The sequence below is a fragment of the Odocoileus virginianus genome, chromosome 27 (genome assembly GCF_023699985.2).
Source record: "Odocoileus virginianus isolate 20LAN1187 ecotype Illinois chromosome 27, Ovbor_1.2, whole genome shotgun sequence".
Classification (NCBI taxonomy): Eukaryota; Metazoa; Chordata; class Mammalia; order Artiodactyla; family Cervidae; genus Odocoileus; species Odocoileus virginianus.
Genome location: NC_069700.1, coordinates 6,704,168 through 6,723,633, shown reverse-complemented (window position 1 = coordinate 6,723,633; position 19,466 = coordinate 6,704,168). Strand labels below are relative to the sequence as shown.

Genomic DNA, 19,466 nt, shown 5'->3' with positions numbered 1-19,466 from the left:
GGGAAATCCTGAGACCCTCAGTGACTCTGACATGTGGGTAGTCTGAGAACCACTGGGAGCAGTCAGTATGAGGTGGGCTCAGAGAATCTTCATTTCTAACAATTTCCCACGTTAAACCGATCAGGAAACTTACTTTAAAAAACCACTGAGGAAGAGCAATGAGAGAGAGAAAAAAAAAAAAAAAAACAGCATAATTATTATGTAAAGCCCCTCTAGGAGGCTTTTTTCTTTTTTTTTTTTAATTCTTGAGAATTTTAGTTTATTTTTTAAAAACTCCAAAATAGAAAAAAATGTTTTCCTATTAATACATACAATGGCTCCTTTGAAGTTGCTGTTTTCTAAGAAATTCAACGTTCGGTTTGTAAGGACTAAGATCCTAACATAATTTCGGTAGAGCAGGTACCTCCTGAATTATCATTTAGCAAATGGGCTTCACTGGCGGCTCAGACAGTAAAGAATCTGCCTGCAATATGGGAGACTCAGGTTCGATTCCTGGGTCAGGAAGATCCCCTGGAGAAGGGAATGGCAACCCACTCCAATATTCTTGCCTGGAGAATCCCATGGACAGAGGAGCCTGGTGGGCTACAGTCTCTGGGGTTGCAAAGAGTCGGACACGACTGAGCGACTGACATACAGATGAAATATGGTGAAAAGGGCATGAACGAGAATGAGTTTGAGCGGAAATCATGGATGCCTACGGTCACCTCCCCTTCCCCTTGGGTTATCACCTCTGAAGGATTTCTTTATTTCCAGTGAGTGGAGACACCACACAGCACAGACTCCACAAAAGCAAAATGGAGTCAGTTCTGCCAGACTTGCAAAAGCTCAGGCTCTGCCCCCATCACCAAATCCAGAATCTCTGCTCAGGCATCTGCTAGCTCTTGGCAAAACAGGGCTTCCTGTTTTCAAGATAATGTTTTAAAATGGCTCATAAAAGGTTTCTTGGAAATAACCAGTCCCTGCAAAGCAATATTTTGATGATTAAACTATAAATAAATCAGAAACATATGGAGCTAATTTCCCTGGGGTTTGGCAAAACACTTTGGACTTCATTCCATCCAGAATATTTGAAGGATGGTTTCAAGTGTTCGTGGAATCAAACATGGCTTCATTTTCCCCCAGCTCCCTTTCATGCCCTGGCAGTTTAAGAACAGGACCAAGATTCCTGAAGGTTTCTTTGTCTCTGCCTTTGTTCCAAAATTACCAGATCTCAATACAAACACAGAATTTGTCCACCTAAGTGTCACAGTTGACTGAGTATGTAGTACAGTTTGCCAGCAGTATTGCAACTCTCTCTCTGGGTTTCAGAACAGTTCAAGAGGTTTGTTTCTAATTTACAAAGGAAGGGTTTCAGACTTGAGTTATTTCAAAGAATAGCAGCTCCTTTGTAGGTGAACTCTTTCCCACTTACCTACAGAGATTCAAGCTATCTCTTCTTACAACCTCCAGCCTTTGAACTCTGTGAGCAGAAATGTTTTGATGAAGTTCACAGCCTTGGGGGGCATCTTCTGTGTGGCCAGAGAGAATGCCCACTTTCTGGACATCTGAGGGTGCATTTTAGAAAGAGAGTTGGAGCCCGAAGATTCTGACAGGAGTTTTTTTCCCTGTTAGATGTTGTTAATGTTTGTTTGTTTGTTTGTTTAACATAATAAACAGCTCTGGCAATTTTTAAAAGAAACATTCTATTTTTGGAAACTATTTTATCTCCAGGCACAGTACTACTAGAAGTCCTGTGGAAATAATCCTTAATACCTAAGTGTTATGGGAAGTGTATAATTTCTTAATATCTCAAGGACATAGGCAAATGAGTCTTGGTGAAACAGATTTGGGAAACTTAATAAGAGACTTCATATCTTTAAAAATGTTCAAAGGTAACTGATATCCAAGATGAAATGCAAAACAAGGAGTATGTCATTTTATGTCAGGTTATCCAAATCTAATACACAAACAGCATAATTATGTTTCCTCTACTAATGAGAACATCTGTAAATAAACCATAACACTATTAGTGTTATGAAATGAAAAGAGTGATTAGAAGAATAATTCTTCTTTTTTAAATAGAAGTACAATTGACTTACAATATTATATTAGCTTCAGACGTACGACATAGTGATTCAATATTTTTATACATTGCAAAATAACCACCAGGATAAGTCTAGATACCATCTGCCACCATGCAATGTTATGACAATATCACTGACTACATGCCCCGTGATGCATTTGTTTTATAATTGAAAGTTTGTACATTTTCATCTTCCTCACCTATTCCAATCATTGCCCCACTGCTCTGGCAACCACCAGTTTGTTCTCTGTATCTAGGAATCTGTTTCTGTTTTGCTGCATCCATTTGTTTTTTAGATTCTACATATAAGTGAAACCATGGAATATTTGTCTTTGTCTGTCTGACATTTCACTCAGCATACTGCCCTCTAGATCTATCCATGTTGTAACAGATGGCAAGATTTGATTATTTTTTATGGCTAAGTAATATTCAGAGAATAATTCTTAAATAACATATATTACATTCTAGGAAAACTTGAAATGTTCAAACTTCTAAAATTAAACAGCACAATATAACATAAAGTGTCCAATTTCTGCAGCTACTAAATAAGTTTACCCCCTCACAACATTAGAAAAAGAAAGAAAGAAAGAAAGAAACCTAAAAGCTAGGAGAGAAGAAGAGCATTCTTGGGGGGAAAAAAGAATTTGAAAAAAAAAAAAAAACATGTAAAGCAGGAAAACATGCAGTGTAAAGATGGGATATTGGAAAAATTAAAATTAAAAAGAAGAAGCTAGAGAACAAGATAGGGTACTATTAACATTAATGGAGCTCTTTCTCCAAGATCTTAAACTACAAAACTTGTCTCTGTAATTACAACCTCCAGGGTCACGCTACCTGGGTCTGAAACCTCTGTTGTGTTTTTTATAAGCAGGGTGTCCTTGGACAAGTTACTTTCCTTCTTTGAGCCTCACTGTCCTTATCTGTTAAATGGGCATAATAATCCCTGTCTTACAAGGCTGTTGTGAGGATTCAATGAGATCATTTAGCTAGACCCTCTTAACAATATCTGGAATATAGTGAGTGCTTCAAACATAAGTGGCATGTCTGTTTTCAAGCCCGATCCTTAATCCCAGTTGAACTGCTGTTCGAGAGATAGTGAAAGACAGGGAAGCCTGGTATGCTGCCGTCCACGGGGTCACAAAGAGTCGGACACAACTTAGCGACTGAACAACCACAATAATCACCACATTATGGCATTCCAATCTAGTGAACTGGTTTTGTGCCCACTACTACATAGCCTCAGGCAATGTTGTCCTCTCTTTCAACACCAGTTTGCATCTCTGGAAAAGTGATTCCCAGTGTCTTACTGATACGTACAGTAGACCTGTGAAGTCACTGTGCATACTGGATTAGTGAAACACTGAACTGCTGTTCCTAGGGGAGTATAGGGTTAGGTTCCTGAGAGGCTCTGGTTCCAATGTTTTCATCAACTGATCATTTATTCCTTGTCTTAGGTGTGTTTCTGTTTAAAGGACTCTTCGCGATCCTATGGATCATAGCACTGCAGGCACCTCTGTCCATGGGATTCTCCAGGCAAGAATACTAGAGTGGGTTGCCATTTCCTCCTCCGGGGATCTTCCTGACCCAGGGATAGAACGGACGTCCCTTATGTGTCTCCTGCAGTGACAGGCAGGCTCTTTACCACTAGCGCCATCTATATGGTTGATCCATTAACCTTGAACTTGTGGCCAACACCACCATGACACATCTGAACAAGGCATATGTAACACACACACTGTCTCCACAAAGCACGTCACAGCCCTCCTGCACTTAGGAACACTAGACACACTTCCGTGCTACACGTGGGGACTATTTTAAATAGCAAGATCCCCAACAGAAAGCAACAACAACAGAAAGTGTAGAGCATGAGCCTAAAGAGACCACAAAATGACATTTGTCTACAGTGTGAGCTGGAAAAAAGGGCAGCTAAAGGGGCAGATGCGAATGGGGAGGGGGTGAGGTGGGAGGGGGCACGCCCACCCTCATCTGTGTACATCTGAGGATCACCTGCTCTTCCCTGACTTTCTCCTTCAAGCCTTTTCAGGCCTGTGAATTCAGAGAAGGCATCAGTTCCCCTCTGTTCCCATATTTGTGTCGATATCTCAGCCATGAGCTCGGCTCCACATCGCTTTCTCTGAAATCAAGGATCTGAAATTCAGAAAGGAAGTAATGTGTACATAGCACTTACAAATCATCTTCCTCTCTACTCACAAGTTCTGTTTGTAGAATAAATAAACGTGTGTGTATGTACATATGTGCACACTTCAGGCAACCATGTCACGGAATATCATGGTTCCTACTGAATGGGAACTGGGAAAGTTGGAGGCTGACTAGGGAAATAGTGAAAAGCATACATGACCAGCTGGGCACAGTAGAAACCCAGGTGGCAGGGTCAATCTTTGACTTCCTTAAGGAGACAGAACATTGAAAGGAAGTGGGATGCTCAGCCCATGAAATGCCATAATACTTTTGACCTCAGAGGAGCTTCCAACCCCAAACAATGTTAAATCCATCCTCCAAGAACAGCTGTCACTGTGGACATGTAACCCTGCCACCAACAATCCGCTAGTTCTTTACAGAACACCCAGGTGGAAGTGAAAAATGCAAGGTCCTCATTCTCCTCTTAGCTGAAATATGCCAGGAGGGCCAACTTCTCTTGACTCTTGGCCCCGGTCTACCAGGCTGTCTTCCAAGGCATGGTCTCCCCTATGGCAATTAAGACATCATTTTCCTTTTGAGAGGAAAGGAAAGGAAAGGTTTTATAAACCTGACAAATTCCTAGAACAAGAATATACCTTTTAATTGATAGGTGTTATGGGGATGAATTATGTTCCCCCCAAGTTAATATGTTGAAGCCCCAATCCCCAGTACCTCAGAATGTGGCTGTATTTGGAGACAGGGCCTAGAAGGAGATAATCAAAACTAAATGAGGAAAAGGAAAAAAAAAAAAAAAAAACTAAATGAGGTGAGAGGTCTTCCCTGGTGGTCCAGTAGTTTAAAATCCACTTGCTAATGCCGGGTACACGGGTTCAATCCTTGGTCAGGGAACTAAGATCCTGTATGCCTGGGGCAACTAAGGCTGTGTCCTTAATGAAGATCCCTGGAGCTGCCACGAAGACCTGAATCAGTCAGTCAATCAAGTCATATGGGTGGGGTCAAAATCCAGTAGGATGGGGGGCTTCCCAGAGGGCTCAGATGGTAAAGCATCTGCCTGTAATGCGGGAGACCCAGGTTCGATCCCTTCATCCCCTGGAGAAGGAAATGGCAACCCACTCCAGTATTCTTGCCTAGAAAATCCCATGGACGGAGGAGCCTGGTAGGCTACAGCCCATAGGGTCGCAAAGAGTCAGACATGACCGAGCAACTTCACTTTCACCTTCCTGATAAGGAGAGGAAAAGACACATGGGTGTTCACAGAGAGGAACGGCTACGTGAGGACACAGTGATGATTTTCAAGCCAAGGAGACAGGTCTCAGGGAAAAATCTAGATGTTGGACTTCCAGCCTCCAGTGCTGCAAGAGAGTAAATTTCTGTTGGTTAAGCCATCCCAGCTAGTGGTATTTTGTTACAGAAGCCCTAGCAGACAAATAGAATGGTTACCGGTTATTCATTAGCTATGGATTATCTAAAGTGATTTTCTTTTGCATTATTAAGAAGGAAATTCTGTTTCTTAGTAACACAGAAACTATATTGGGTGCTACTCTATTCACATATTATTTTATTTACTCCCATACAACCTCCCAGGAAAGTACTTCCTTATCCCATTTTACAGAGGAAGAAACTAAACCTTAGAAAAGTCAAGAAACTTGCCCAGGCTCACTCACTGAACAGGTGACAGGACTGGAATGAGACCTGTCAGTCTGAACACAAAAGTCTTATTCTTTTAACCAAAGCATCTATATTTCTTTGAGGACAATATTTCCAAGAGCTTCCCAATTTTACATCTTCTGACCAGCTGTCCCATAAACTATTGAACTGCCCCAGAAGTGGACATCTGAAATGCAACTTGGCATCTGAACTGCATTTTCCAAACTGTCCCTTATACTGAAAGCACTTTCTTAGAAAAGTCCTTTGTAAGACTACAGGCCCTGGTTCTTGGTGTGGAAAATGTTGTTTGTTGTTTAGTCAGTTATGTCCGACTCTTTGTGATCCCATGGACTATAGCCCACCAGGCTCCTCTGTCCATGGGATTTCTCAGACAAGAATACTGGAGTGGGTTGCCATTTCCTTCTCCAGGGGATCTTCCCGAACTTGAGTCTCTAGCTTGGCAGGCAGATTCTAGCCTGCGAAAAAGTGGGCACTACAATTTAGGCAGATTACCAAATTTTAAAGAATTAGAGAAGAAGAAAAAAGCACTCAAAACAGAAACTATTCAGAGCATGGTGTTCTCTTCTCTTTGGAAGGCGCTGATGGCTCTTGCGGTGTCTGGAGGTCATCCTCAGCAATTTCCACCCTCATTATATTATTGAAGTGCAGAAATGCAGATTTCCAGCAAGTTTCAACCAACATAAATCTTAATAAGAAAGAACTCAGTGTGCTGACATTAATCATTTAAGTCTGAGGGACTGCCATGGCTTGCAAAAGGGGCTCCATAAGTTGTTTTCCTCAATTGTGAATATTTATAATATTATGCTATCGATCATATTTCAAAAGTGGGCTTTAATTAGAAACCTCTTTATAAAATTTATCATCAACTAAGTCTTTTCAATTCCCAAATATGGTACATAATCTCAAAGACTTAAGAACCACTGACTCGGGAAGGATAGTGTGGGTGAACTGAGAGAGGAGCATTGAAACACATACATTACCATATGTAAAATAGATAGTCAGTGGGAATTTGCTGTATGATGCAGGGAGCTCAAATCCAGTGCTCAGCGGCAACTTAGAAGGGTGGGATGGGGTTGGAGGAGGTTGGGGTTCAAGAGAGAGGGGACATATGTGTACCTGTGGCTGATTCATGTTGATGTATGGCAGAAACTAACACAATATTGTAAAGTAATTTTCCTCCAATTAAAAATAAATTTAAAAAAGAAACCACTGACTCAAAATCATTTTTATTCTAGTACCTGAATACCCTTTTGCAGTGATAACTGTATCAGTCTAAGGAGTTTTTATATGATACATTCAAATCATATAATCTGCCCCAACCTGGGAGTAGGATGGGGAATTGGGGAAGGACAGCAGAAACTTGATAACATCTCTGTAGGCATTATTCTAAGCACACTTTCCCTTTGGTTTTGACATCCCCATATTTTGTTTAGTGCACCTCCTGTGGTCAAACAAAATAGCAATTAGTGATGAACTCTTGCAAATTCACACCCTGCCTATTTCTCAGGTTCTCTAGTAGTCAGTGGAGGTGGTGAGGGGAGGGGAGGGGCGGCCAGAAAGAAGATCTATTGTAGCATTTCTTATTCATGCCAAGTGAGCTGTTACCAGCTTGCTTATTGATTTTTATCTTTATGCTGCAAAACTCCAAATGCCACAGCCCAAACTGGGATCCCACCAAGCCTGTTCCTTTCCTCATCCTTTCATTTCCCCAGTCATCCTTCTTTTTGATCCTTGACAACGTTTCCCTGCACCCACCTTCCCGGAATTAACTGCTGGTTTGGTTTTTTTTTTTTTTTTTTTTCCTTTCCTGTCTCTTTAAGTCAGAAACTTCCTGAGGTTCCTAAGAGCTGGCTGCCTCCACAGGCGTCCAGGTCTCCCAGCAAGTCTCCATGGCAGTGAGATTTGCAAGTGAATCCCCCCAGATCAGAGAAAACAGCAGCAGTTGTCTAATCAATCTCTGACTTCCAGCCATCTACCAGGGCACCAGTGGGTTTCAAGAGAGCCAATGAACCAAAGTCCGAGGGTTGAAAAACCCAATCAACTGATACTGGCAGCTCCAGAAAGGAGGAAGTCCTCAAACTGAACAAAATATCAAACCAATACTAAATCCGACTAACAAACACACAAACAGCAATTAAATTATTTATGATTCCAATGCCTACCTTGCAGATTTCCCAAGCGCTCTGCTCACACATGTATCTTCCTCTGCTCTCTGCCTCCCCAAAGGCTGTGCTATCTCAGCCTGAACAACAGCCTTCTCAAGAGTCAGGCTCTGAAATACACATGCTACACACGCCCAGACAGCCTTTTGGTGCCAGGCAGCCCCTTCTCCTTTCTTCCCAGCTCCAGGCCAGCTCATGCCAGCTCCCAGACAGGCTGACCAACTCCTCCATGGGATGGAACGGGGGCAGGGAAAAAGATCAGACAGGAGTTGGGATGAATTTAACTCACCAAAGACCGGGTGGCCACCCATCCAGGCGGGAAGTGTCCCTCTTCATCCCTTTCCTAACCTTAAAACCCCTCACGGACGGCTTCTCCAGCCTCCTTCAGATCCCAGAACAAGTTGGCAGACTCCTCCGGGCACGTTCCCTGCCCGCACCCAGACCGCTCCCAGGAGGCAGCCCCCAGCTGGTGGGTCGCAGATAGCTTCTTACCTTCGCAAAGCCCCGGTTCTTAAAAGCCTGGCTGGTGTCTCCAAGGAATCCTGCGTTTCCCTTGACATGGGGAGCCACCAGTTTCAGAAACAGGGCACATTTCGAAATGAAACAGAAAGTAACCCGGTGATCCAGACCGGACCCCCAGGACCTGCACTTGGCTTTGGCTCTCCACAGCCTCGGGAGTCCTGGGACTCTGCCAGCTCGCCCAGCTGTTTCAGCTCAGAGAGAATTCAGAGGAAGCTGCAGCTTGGAAGTCTGGAACTCACAGCCTGGGCTCTGCTTTTTTGTTTTTTTCTTTTTTTCAGAGTATTTGTTGAGCTTTTTAACATGCAGTTTGTCTCCTTCTGCAGGGAATTACTCAGTGAGCCTGTCACCTGACTCCCAGCGGCTCCCTTATATAATTCAAACGGTGCCATTTGAGTTGTGATCAGAAAACCACACTCCTCCCTACCCCCCACGACCTACCCTCCCATCCTTGGAGCAGAGGGCAAGACACTCAAAACACCAGACAAAGACGATCACCCTTTCTTGCAACTTCAGCAGAGCCACTGCATTTCTGCAGTGTATTTTTTTTATTTCCCCAGAGGTTTGAATTTTCTTGGGCAGTGTGCGTGCTAAGTCGCTTCAGTTTTGTTCAACTCCTTGTGACCCCCTGGACTGATTATCCAGGCAAGAATACTGGAATGGGTTGTCATTTCCTTCTCCAGGTTTAGGACCTTCTGAATGTCAATGCTGAGTTAGGGGATTTCTCAAAATGTAACATCTCGAGATGTAGCTGTAGCAGTATCCTTGATTTTCATTTAGGGTGGCGGTTTGTAGATTAGATGAATCAGTGAATGGATTTGCAAATGACAGAGCTCATCATTAGTTGGACAGCCTCACATAGATTTAATGACACCTGTGCAAATGAAATCCAAAACCTAGAATGTTTATTACTTTAGCCACAATATCTAAGTTCCTTGAAATCTCAAAGGGTAGATTGAGTGGAGAGGTCTTTAGCCAAAACCCTACCCTGACCATCAACATCCCTCTTCCAGTCACCTCAAAGAAGCATGACATCCAACTGAAAACTGCATGCTTGATGTGCAAACACCACTTCATGGCCAAACCCCCAGCCTCTACTATCAAGCACGTGGAAATTCTTAAAGCCAATCTATATAAATATTTGGAGCCAGCACTGTCCTGGGTGAAGGTAATAAAAATCAGTCCTAATTTCCCTTTCTTAGCATCAGTCATCTCTGTTCAGATGATGTGTATTCAGCGGCAAGTATGTTAAGACAGAATTTACGCAGGAATGAGAGATCTTTGAGAAACTTGCAGGGCATAAATGAGCATAACACTTCAAGTGTTCATTGCTCAGTCATGTCCGTGTCTTTGCAACCCTATGGACTGTAGCCCACCAGGCTCCTCTGTCCATGGGATTTTCCAGGTGAGCATACTGGAGTGGGATGCCATGCCCTTTTCCAACGGAGCTTCCCAACCCGATCAAACCTGGGTCTCCTGCATTGCACGCAGATTCTTTATTGTCTGCGTCACCAAAGGATCAACATAAAAAAATTAATAAATACTCCAACCTATTTGCTTTTTTCTTGTCAAAGCCAGATGAGCTGTATACAGTGGTGGCTCTGGGTTCCTATTCTCCTCCCAGCCAGTGGAGACTTGTTGCTGAAGATGGGAAATACTCCAAAAAGACTGTTAAGGTCTAGGAAACAAATGCTAACATCAGCCACCTTCTTTTGGCTTTTCTTGGTCTGACCTCTTTTCTCCCTTTTGCATTTCCTCACTCCTATCAGCCAAAGGAACCTCCCCTTCCCTTCTTGCCTGACTGTAACAGTGTATTAATTGTTGATACCAAGGCTATACTAAACTATGTGATATTAGACTGATACTGTGCCCTAAGAATGGGGCTTTCCCAGGCGGCGCAGTGGTAAAAGAATCCACCTGCTAATGCAGGAGACACAGGATATGCAGGTTTGATCCCTGGGTTGGGAAGATCCCCTGGAGAAGGAAATGGCAACCCACTCACTCCAGTATTCTTGCCTGGAAAATCCCATGGACAAAGGAGCCTGGTGGGCTACAGTTCACAGGGTCGCAAAGAGTCGGGCATGACTGAGCATGCTCCTGCCCTAAGAATAGTTTGCAAAGTTCTCTGTAACTACCCACATATCCCTCTGAAGTGGGCATGGGATAATTATTCTTCTTCTTATCCAGACCCAAAGAAAGCCAGTGACATAGATGGAAATTCGAAGTCAATTTTCCTACACTCAGAGCTGTTTTGCAAAGGAAGACCCAGATATACATTAAAAAAACATAACTGTTTAACCATGAATGACAGATTGATGTCTGTTTATATCTCTCCCTCCAGGTGTGGTAAATACAGAGTGTTGTGGCTGTTGCTATGGTAACTACTTGTTTATTAATGAGAATAAGGCTACAAAGTAAAATATTAGAAAACGTCAGGTGGTGAAGAAGAAAAGCAATAATGCAAAATAAATACTTGGTCTCCATACACTCCTTCAACACTGACACCACAAAACTCAAACTTCCTAGACCAGTGTCATCCAACAGGAAAACAACGTGAGCCACATATGCAATTTAAAATTTTCTAGTTGTTGCATTTAAAAAGAAAAAGAAAAAACTAGTGAAACTGATTTTGGTAATATTATCAGCTTGACAAATACCAGCTGTCCAGCTCAGGGGCTCATTCTACCTCCTACTTCAAATCCAATATATTCAAAATATTATTTCAACATGTAATATTATAGAATTATTAACAGAGCATTTATGTTCTTTTCTTCAGACTAAGTCTCTGAACTCTGATATGAATTGTACGTATTTTACACTCACATCACATCTCAATTAAGAGAAGTATCTACATCTAAATGTTCAATAGCCACAAAGAGTCAGTGGTAGCCACGTTAGAAGGCCAAACTTCAGACTATATTTGGTCATTTTGGCTTGAAATTTGTTCTATGAGTACACATTTGTCTGTTCCTACTTGGAACTTTTAGAAAAAATGAACTGCATTCATTTGGTTCTAGCTTTATGGCATAATTCAAGTGGTGTTCTCTTGGGTGGAGCAAGAAATATCAAATAAGCTTGAAACTGAAGTAGTATTAAAGATTCAGCTTCTGTCATGCCACCAGAGGATCATGAAGATTAAAAAAAATAAATCTCAGGTTTATAAAAAGTTCCTTTCTTGGTTTGTCCCATTTACTCAAGTTACTCAGAACCATGCTTGACTACACTTTCTGTGTACCCCCTCTTTCTGCCCTCTCCTCTCAGCACCCCGAACAGATCACTCAGTCATAACAAGCCTACCTGTCACCTCTTCTTGAGTCTGGGGATCTCTGCCTGGTGTCCCTGCCTCCACTCTCCACCCATTCACATTCATATTCTCTCCTGCCTTCAGCATGAGCATGCATTGAAAGCAGAAGTTAATCATGGGACTTCTCAACTTAAAGCTTTTAATAGCAACCTGTTAGCTTTTGAATAAAATCCATACTCCTTGTCCTTACATACTAGGCAATCATCAGCTGGCCTTTGGGGAACTTTCTGGTGCATCTCCTGGCTACCCAATATTTGATTTTACATTCTTGACTATGCCATCATTTCCATGACTCCACGCCTTTGTTTAAAGTATGCTCCCTCTGCCTGGAATGTCCTTCCTTAAAATACCCACCCCTTACCAAACAGCAAAATCCTTCCAACCTAGTTCCAATATTTACTGTGGCTTTTTTTTGGGGGGGGGGAGTGCCTTACAGACGTATAAGATCTTAGTTCCTTGACCAGGGGTTAAACCTGGGTCCACTGTGGTGGAAGTGTAGAGTCTTAACCACTGGACCACCAGGGAAGCCCCGATTGCAGCTTTTCTTGCTCTTGTAAGTTTAACAGCCAACTCATCTATGTTCTCATGCCACTTTTATAAATAGATGTGCTATAACATTTATCATGTTCAGTTATAACTATATAATATGCTAGAAAAGGATTTCCCCAAGAAGGGGAACCACATACCATTTACTTTTGAGTTCACCTTGGGACATAACCAGATCTCAAGAAATGCCTGAGGAATTCCAACACTCTTTTCTTTCCAGTTCTCTTTCTTCTAATTGTCTAATCGCTTGGTACAACTGGAACTGAGTCTCAATTTTTTAATAGCTGTGGTATCTTGAATGCCATTTCATTCAACAGGTGTTTTAAGGTCATTCTTATAAACTCTGGTTATGACAAGTAGATACACAGGTATGCCTCTAAAGAATGCAAGATTACATACTTGTTTATTAACTCCTTTGTCAACAGGCTAAGGTCTGTGTCTTTGGTTTTACAGTTTCAGTCTCCATCTCTTTAAAGCTTTCAGTTCTTAGCAGGTTGGGAAAACAGAACACCTGTATTTTGTGCAGAATAAGAGTACGGTGGCTTTGAGTAAGGGCATAAGAAACACTGTCCCATTGATATCACAGGATGTGACATTTAGTTTTGTTGCTCAGAGAGTCATTTTTGGCTTTATGCATGGCTCTCTAATGGTTTCCACACAATTAAATAAAGTTGTGCTTTAAAAAGTAGAGGGATTGACAACAAATGCTGCTGAGGACATGGAGGCACTGGAACTCTCGTTCATTGCTGCTGGGACTGCAAAGTGGCAAAGACACTTTGGAAGAGAGTTTGGTGGCTGCTTTCAAAGCTAAACATACTCTTGCCTTCAGTTCAGTTCAGTTCAGTCACTCAGTCGTGTCTGACTCTTTGTGACCCCATGGACTGCCACATGCCAGGCTTCTTTGTACATCACCAACTCCTGGAGTTTACTCGAACTCATGTCCATCACGTTGGTGATGCCATCCAACCATCTCATCCTCTGTTATCCCCTTCTCCTCCTGCCTTCCATCTTTCCTAACATCAGGGTCTTTTCCAATGAGTCAGTTCTTCACATCAGGTGGCCAAAGTACTGGAGTTTCAGCTTTAGCATCAGTCCTTCCAATGAATTGGAGAAGGAAATGGCAACCCACTCTAGTATTCTTGCCTGGAGAATCCTGTGGATGGAGGAGCCTGGTGGGCTGCTGTCCATAGGGTCACACAGAGTAGGACATGACTGAAGCGACTGAGCATGCATGCATGCATTTCAATGAATATTTAGGACTGATTTCCTTTAGGAAGGACTGGTTGGATCTCCTCTCTGTCCAAGGGACTCTCAAGAGTCTTCTCCAACACCACAGTTCAAAAGCATCAATTCTTTGGCGCTCAGCTTTCTTTATAGTCCAACTCTCACATCCATACATGACCACTGGAAAAACCATAGCCTTGACTAGACGGACCTTTGTTGGCAAAGTAATGTCTCTGCTTTTTAATATGCTGTCTAGGTTGGTCATAGTTTTTCTTCCAAGGAGCAAGTGACTTTTAATTTCATGGCTGCCGTCACAATCTGCAGTGATTTTTGAGCCCAAGAAAATAAAGTCTGTCACTGTTTCCATTGTTTCCCCATCTATTTGCCATGAAGTGATGGGACCGGATGCCATTATCTTAGTTTTCTGAACGTTGAGTCAAATGCTGCTAAGGACGTGGAGCCACCGGAACCCTCGTTCATTGCTGTTGGGACTGCAAAGTGGCAAAGACACTTTGGAAGAGAGTTTGGTGGCTGCTTTCAAAGCTAAACATACTCTTGCCTTACAACCCACCAGTTATACTCTGAGGCGTTTACCCAAATGGACTGAAACCAAATCCACACAAAACCCTGCATGTGGACGCTTAATTTTATTCATAATTTCCAGAACTGGAAAGCCACCAAGATGTCGTTTGGGAGGTGAATGAATAAACCAGGTAATGGAGTAGTGTTCGGGCTAAAAAGAACTAGCTGTGAAGCCACAAAAAAGACAGGGAAGAACCTTAAGTGTCCATGACTAAGTGAAAGCAGTCAGTCCGAAAAGGCTCCATGTGGCATGATTCCAGCTGTATGGCTTTCTGGGAAAGACACAACAATGATGACAGTAAAAAGATCAGTGGTTGCCAGCAGCTGGGAGGGCAGGAGGGATGGGTAAGTGGAGCATGGGGAGATTTCTCGGGCAGTGAGACTGCTCCATCTAATGCGATAATGTAGGTCATTATACATTTGTCCCAACCCATAGAGTGGACAGCGCCCAGGATGAAACTTTATGTAAACGAGCGACTTTGGTGACAGAGACGTGTTGACATTGTAGAACTGTGTCAATGTAGATTCGTCAGTTGTAACATGTGCAGCGCTGTGGTTCTTGATGCTGATGGTGGGGGAGGCTGTGTGTGCGGTGGGCAGGGGGTATATGGGAATTCTCTGTACTTCCTGCTTGATCTTGCTGTGAGCCAAAACTCCTCTAAAAAATAAACCTTTTTTTTTTTTTTTTTTAATTGGAGGGACCAGAGAGTGGCTTGCCCGTGGGTGCCCAGGGACTCTGCTCACTGGCTTCTGGCTTGATGTACAAGCTGTTTTCCTGCTAGGTTGTCAGTTGCTCAGATTTATTCGTTGCTTTCTCCACTTTGTTACCAACACACCGCTAAATAAACGGCATGTAGTTAGGGACTAATAAATTCTCATTTAAAATGAAATGAAGGGAAAACACACTTAAGGCTTCGAATAATAAATACATATTTCCACCCACAGACACAGCATAATGGCCTTAGTGTCAACAGAAAAACTCTTACTGAGACGGTTTCTGGAGGCTGTAGCCCGGGAGAGTCTCAGGCTTGGAGGAGGGGTTGCCCTGGGAGGCCTGCTGGGGCTAGAAGAGCTGCTGAGATGGGAAAATTTAACTCTCTTGCTTTGACTCAAGTCTGGAAGTGCTTTCTGTGCCCCCCAGGGACCAGCCCTTGGTCACACAAGTTGGCAGATTTACCAAGATGCTGCTCAGAGCAGGGCTAACACCGTTGGGCAAAGTACTTGCCCCGGCAAGCCTCAGTTTCCTCATCTGTAAAAGGGGGATGAGGATACTGTGGGTTATTGCAGGAGGTCATGTCTATGATCACCCTGATGCAGAGTGATAGTGTCAACTGATGGACTGTGCTTATTCTTAGTATTACATATTATTAGATATCACGTGATACTAGTAAAGCATTGGCGACGCTAGGAGGGAGCTCAACTCACAGCTCACAGTGCCCGTGTGAACCCCTCTTCCGATATCTCACCACACTTTCTTTCTACTTAATTTGCTGTTGGCACATGTGAAGATGGTGACCTTACTGGCTTTTATGACCTCTGTCTTCCTCCCTTCTTCCTGTCTTAATTTTTTTCTTCCTCCCCACCTCTTCTTTTTCCCTTTATTATTTTTAAAGTGAGTTTATTTTGTCCCTTGCTATTCTTGGCCAGCCAACTAAGACTCTTTGTATTGAGGTCTTCTTGCCAAAGCCACATTAAGCTCCCCAGGTTGCTAAACTTAGGCCAGACTGTTTCTGCTCTCTTGGAAGGCCTGCGATGCCATAAATAAGAGAGGGAGCAGGTCAAAGGATGCTTGTTTATGGCAAAGGGGGCTGCTTCACACAGAGCTTCCCAGAAGGAAGACAGAGGCTGACAGGAAGAGCTCAGGCCTCAGGCGTCATCTATATAACGGAGTAGCTAATACCCCACTCTCTGCCAAGCCACAGCGACTGCCGATCTCAGAAGCCATCATTCAAATTGCTTTCTGGCTAGTTCAGCATAGTGTCCCCATGACAGCTCTGCTCTGGGAGAACAAGAGAAAAAGGCAGTTTCCCAGAGAAGGCGGTTTCCTTTTCTTTCTATGAGATACATAGCCTTTATTTCTCACCAAAGCACCATGTGGAAGTTACGTGATGACCTGTGTCCAAGAAAGACACAAGAGGGGAGAGGCGACAACACAAATGGCCTTAATAATGGGGCAGGTGAGTGAGGTTTTCAAAGGCGGAGAATGCAATGGAGACCAGCCCTGGGACTGAATTCTGGCCCTGCCCCCTGCTCACTGCAGGCGAGCTAACTGGCCTCGGCTCTTCTTGCATGATATGCTAATAGTAATAAACTGGGGAGGGGGGACTCTGGGGTGACTTTGTTAGCGTCTGTCGAGTGGCCTGGTGTGCAGCAGGTGCAGAATGGCCTGGCCAGGTGAGTAGAGCCTCCATTCTTCATGCCCAGAGTGTAAAGAAGACTCCAATGCCCACTTTGCTAAAGTTCCTCGATGGAAGTTAAAGGAAACCTCCAGCAAAGGGTAAAGACCGCGTGTGCGTGCCTTCCCACTTACAGCCCCGGCCCCGGCCCCCCAACCCTCCATGCTGCAGACGTTTTCCCCAAAGATGGACCCAGGTGTGTCTCCCACCCCCCATCCTTGTTTAGAGCCTCGCCACTCCCCTGTCAAGAGGCAGGATGAAACTCCGCTCCCCCTGAACCTGTGTGGGCTTGGAACATGCTTGTAGCCTGTGCAGAAGAAGTCATTCTGTGGGACCCCAGAGGTTAGGTCATAAAAGGCAACGTATTAGCTGGAATCCTTGCTCTTGAAGTTGGCAGGTAAGCAGCTGACTGCACTGGGGCTGCCATGTTAACGAGGCAGCCTGACCTAGTCCATGTGGAGAGACCACAGAGAGGGCTCCCAGACACCACCCCCTACCCCCATGTCACTGTCTGTCTGCAACCCCAAGAGAGACTTGGGGCCAAAACCACTCATCTGAGCCCTTGCTCAGCTGCGGATCTATGTCAGTGAAATGTAGATGAAACAACAAAACCCAATTGGAGGATTTCCCCAGCAGTCCTGCACTCAAGTCTCCACTCTTCCACTGAACGGGGCATGAGTTCGATCCCTGGTCAGGGAACTAAGATCCTACAAGACTCATGGTGCAGCCAAACAAAAACAAAAAACCGACTGGAAGAGGATCCTCGCCTCTGTTACATTCTCCTGCTGCTAAGTCACCTAGGGCACCATAAATGGGGCTTAAGGATCAGACCTGGGGAGCTGAGGAGAACCAGGGTTTAAATCGACCCTACTACTTCAGCTTGTGACCCTAACAAATCCACATGTCTAAAAAAGTGATAAATATAATGCATAGGTCATAGGATTATTATCAGGGTAAATGAGGTGGTTCACATCAAGTAGCATCATGACTGGCACAGAGCAGACACATCTCAGACATTGTTTGCCATCACCCTTATCACCACCACCAACTCTGTTTCAATCATTATGACGGGTTTTGCTTCCAAGGCATCATTGCTGGCTGGAATATACCCCCCTTTTTAATCACGCTTCCTTCTGTTTAGACAAGTTCCCTTCAACCCATAATCTGTATTTGTGAGCCTTCATGCTAGTGTCACAATCATGAGGAATTGTTTCAAAAAATCTAGTCAGTCTTAGTTGCTTCATCCGGCTCAATCACAATCAGCCATCACTTTGCCCTCAACGTGTTTGACTGTCTTAGTCATCATCATGTGAGAAAGGCCAGATATTCTGGAGCAGGAAGTCTGTTTTGACTAAGGATGCAGAACCATCTATCTAAGTCTGTTGGGCCATTCAACTCAGCTTTTCCTTTAGTGATGTGGAAGGGCTCCTCAAGTACCTACAACGAGCCAACAGAGGAGAAAATTAAGGCTCAAAAAGATTGGAAACATTACAGCTTCATTGTCCATTCACTAACCTGAGTATTCATTTCATCATTCAACAAATAGCTATTAAAAAAAAAAACCAAACAGTTATTAACAGCTTACTCTGTGCCAGCCTCTGGACATACAAACGTGAACAGTCACACTACTTCTGATTTTTATTTTCTCCCAAATCATTAATTCATCACTCATTCAAAAGTAAACATTTTGTTTTTCCATGTTTTTTTTTCCCCCCATAATCTCTGCTGCTATGAAGCTTATAGTTTTGCCTGAAGGGCAGACTATAAACATGCAACATGCAACAACAATAGCGTGTGCTAAGAGCTATGTGAGGGGAAATAGAAAGCTGTGCTTAGTGATAGGACTCAGTTTGAGGGACTGGTTAGGGAGGGCTTCCTGGAGGAAGTGGTTTTACATGGGGACTGAAGAAAAGGTAGGAATTAGCCAGACGGAAAGTGGGCAGAAAAGGGGAGTGATGTAGGCAGGGTCAACTGCTTAAGTGAAAGTCCAGAAACCAGAGTGAGTGTGGAAATGACTGATGGACTAGAAAAAAATCTCAGCCCAACGTCCACCAGGGAGTCTTCAATATCACTTTGAAATCCACTCCCAGAATTTTCCTCTGTCCTCCCACTCTATCTCTCTTACAAAGAGCATATTTAATAAATGCGTGGTGAATTGATATTTCCCTTCTCATAATCCTTTTTTAAAATCTTTACTGAATTTGCTACAATATTGCTTCCATCTTATGTTACAGAGTTTTGGCCCCCAGGTAGGTAGGATCTTAGTTCCCCAATCAGGGATGGAACCGGCACTCCCTGTGTTGGAAGGCGAAGTCTTAACCAGTGGACCTCCAGGGAAGTCTCATCCTTACAGTAAACTGATAGAACTATAATCTTAGGGAGACAGATATGGTCTGTTGAAGCACACAGCTACATATACATGCATACATACACACACCCCAACACTTAGAAATTCAAAATACGGGAGTTATTGTCAGTTCATATAGTTTTTAAAAGCTCATGTTTATAGATGTCGTTATCTTATTTCTACTTTATTTTTTAATTAAAAAAATAATTTCTTAATTAACTCCATTTCTGTTTAATCCTCTTTAGTATGTTTTCCATTTCTAGGCAGCCTGCTTTTATGCTTTTGTCACTGAGCAAATAGGTAAAACTGCAATTGGGCAGATTGAACTAGACGCTTAGAACTGAGTATATCAAAGAGCCCAGAAATTGGCATCAGCCTGTGCTCTTAAAGCCACTACACTGGGATTTCTGCTCTCGGTCACTACCTTAATTCCTAGACACTGTGATATCTGCCTTTCTGTGGCTGCAGTCTGGTAATAAAAGGAGACCTGTCCCCT

At 43.3% G+C, this 19,466-nt stretch overlaps 1 protein-coding gene across 9 annotated transcripts in view; it reads right to left on the bottom strand.

Annotated features, from left to right (window-relative positions):
• PHACTR1 (phosphatase and actin regulator 1) overlaps positions 1–19,466 on the bottom strand; it is a 491,697-nt gene that overhangs the window by 270,368 nt on the left and 201,863 nt on the right. Inside the window, exon 1 of one of the 9 annotated variants that reach the window (XM_070457052.1) lies at positions 8,545–8,809. The exons of 7 other annotated variants lie outside the window; for them this stretch is intronic. The gene's annotated coding sequence lies outside the window, so the exon portion shown is untranslated. Of the gene's footprint in view, positions 1–8,052; positions 8,160–8,544; positions 8,810–19,466 lie in introns of those variants that run through there. One more of the 9 variants, XM_070457051.1, reaches the window with a different exon arrangement.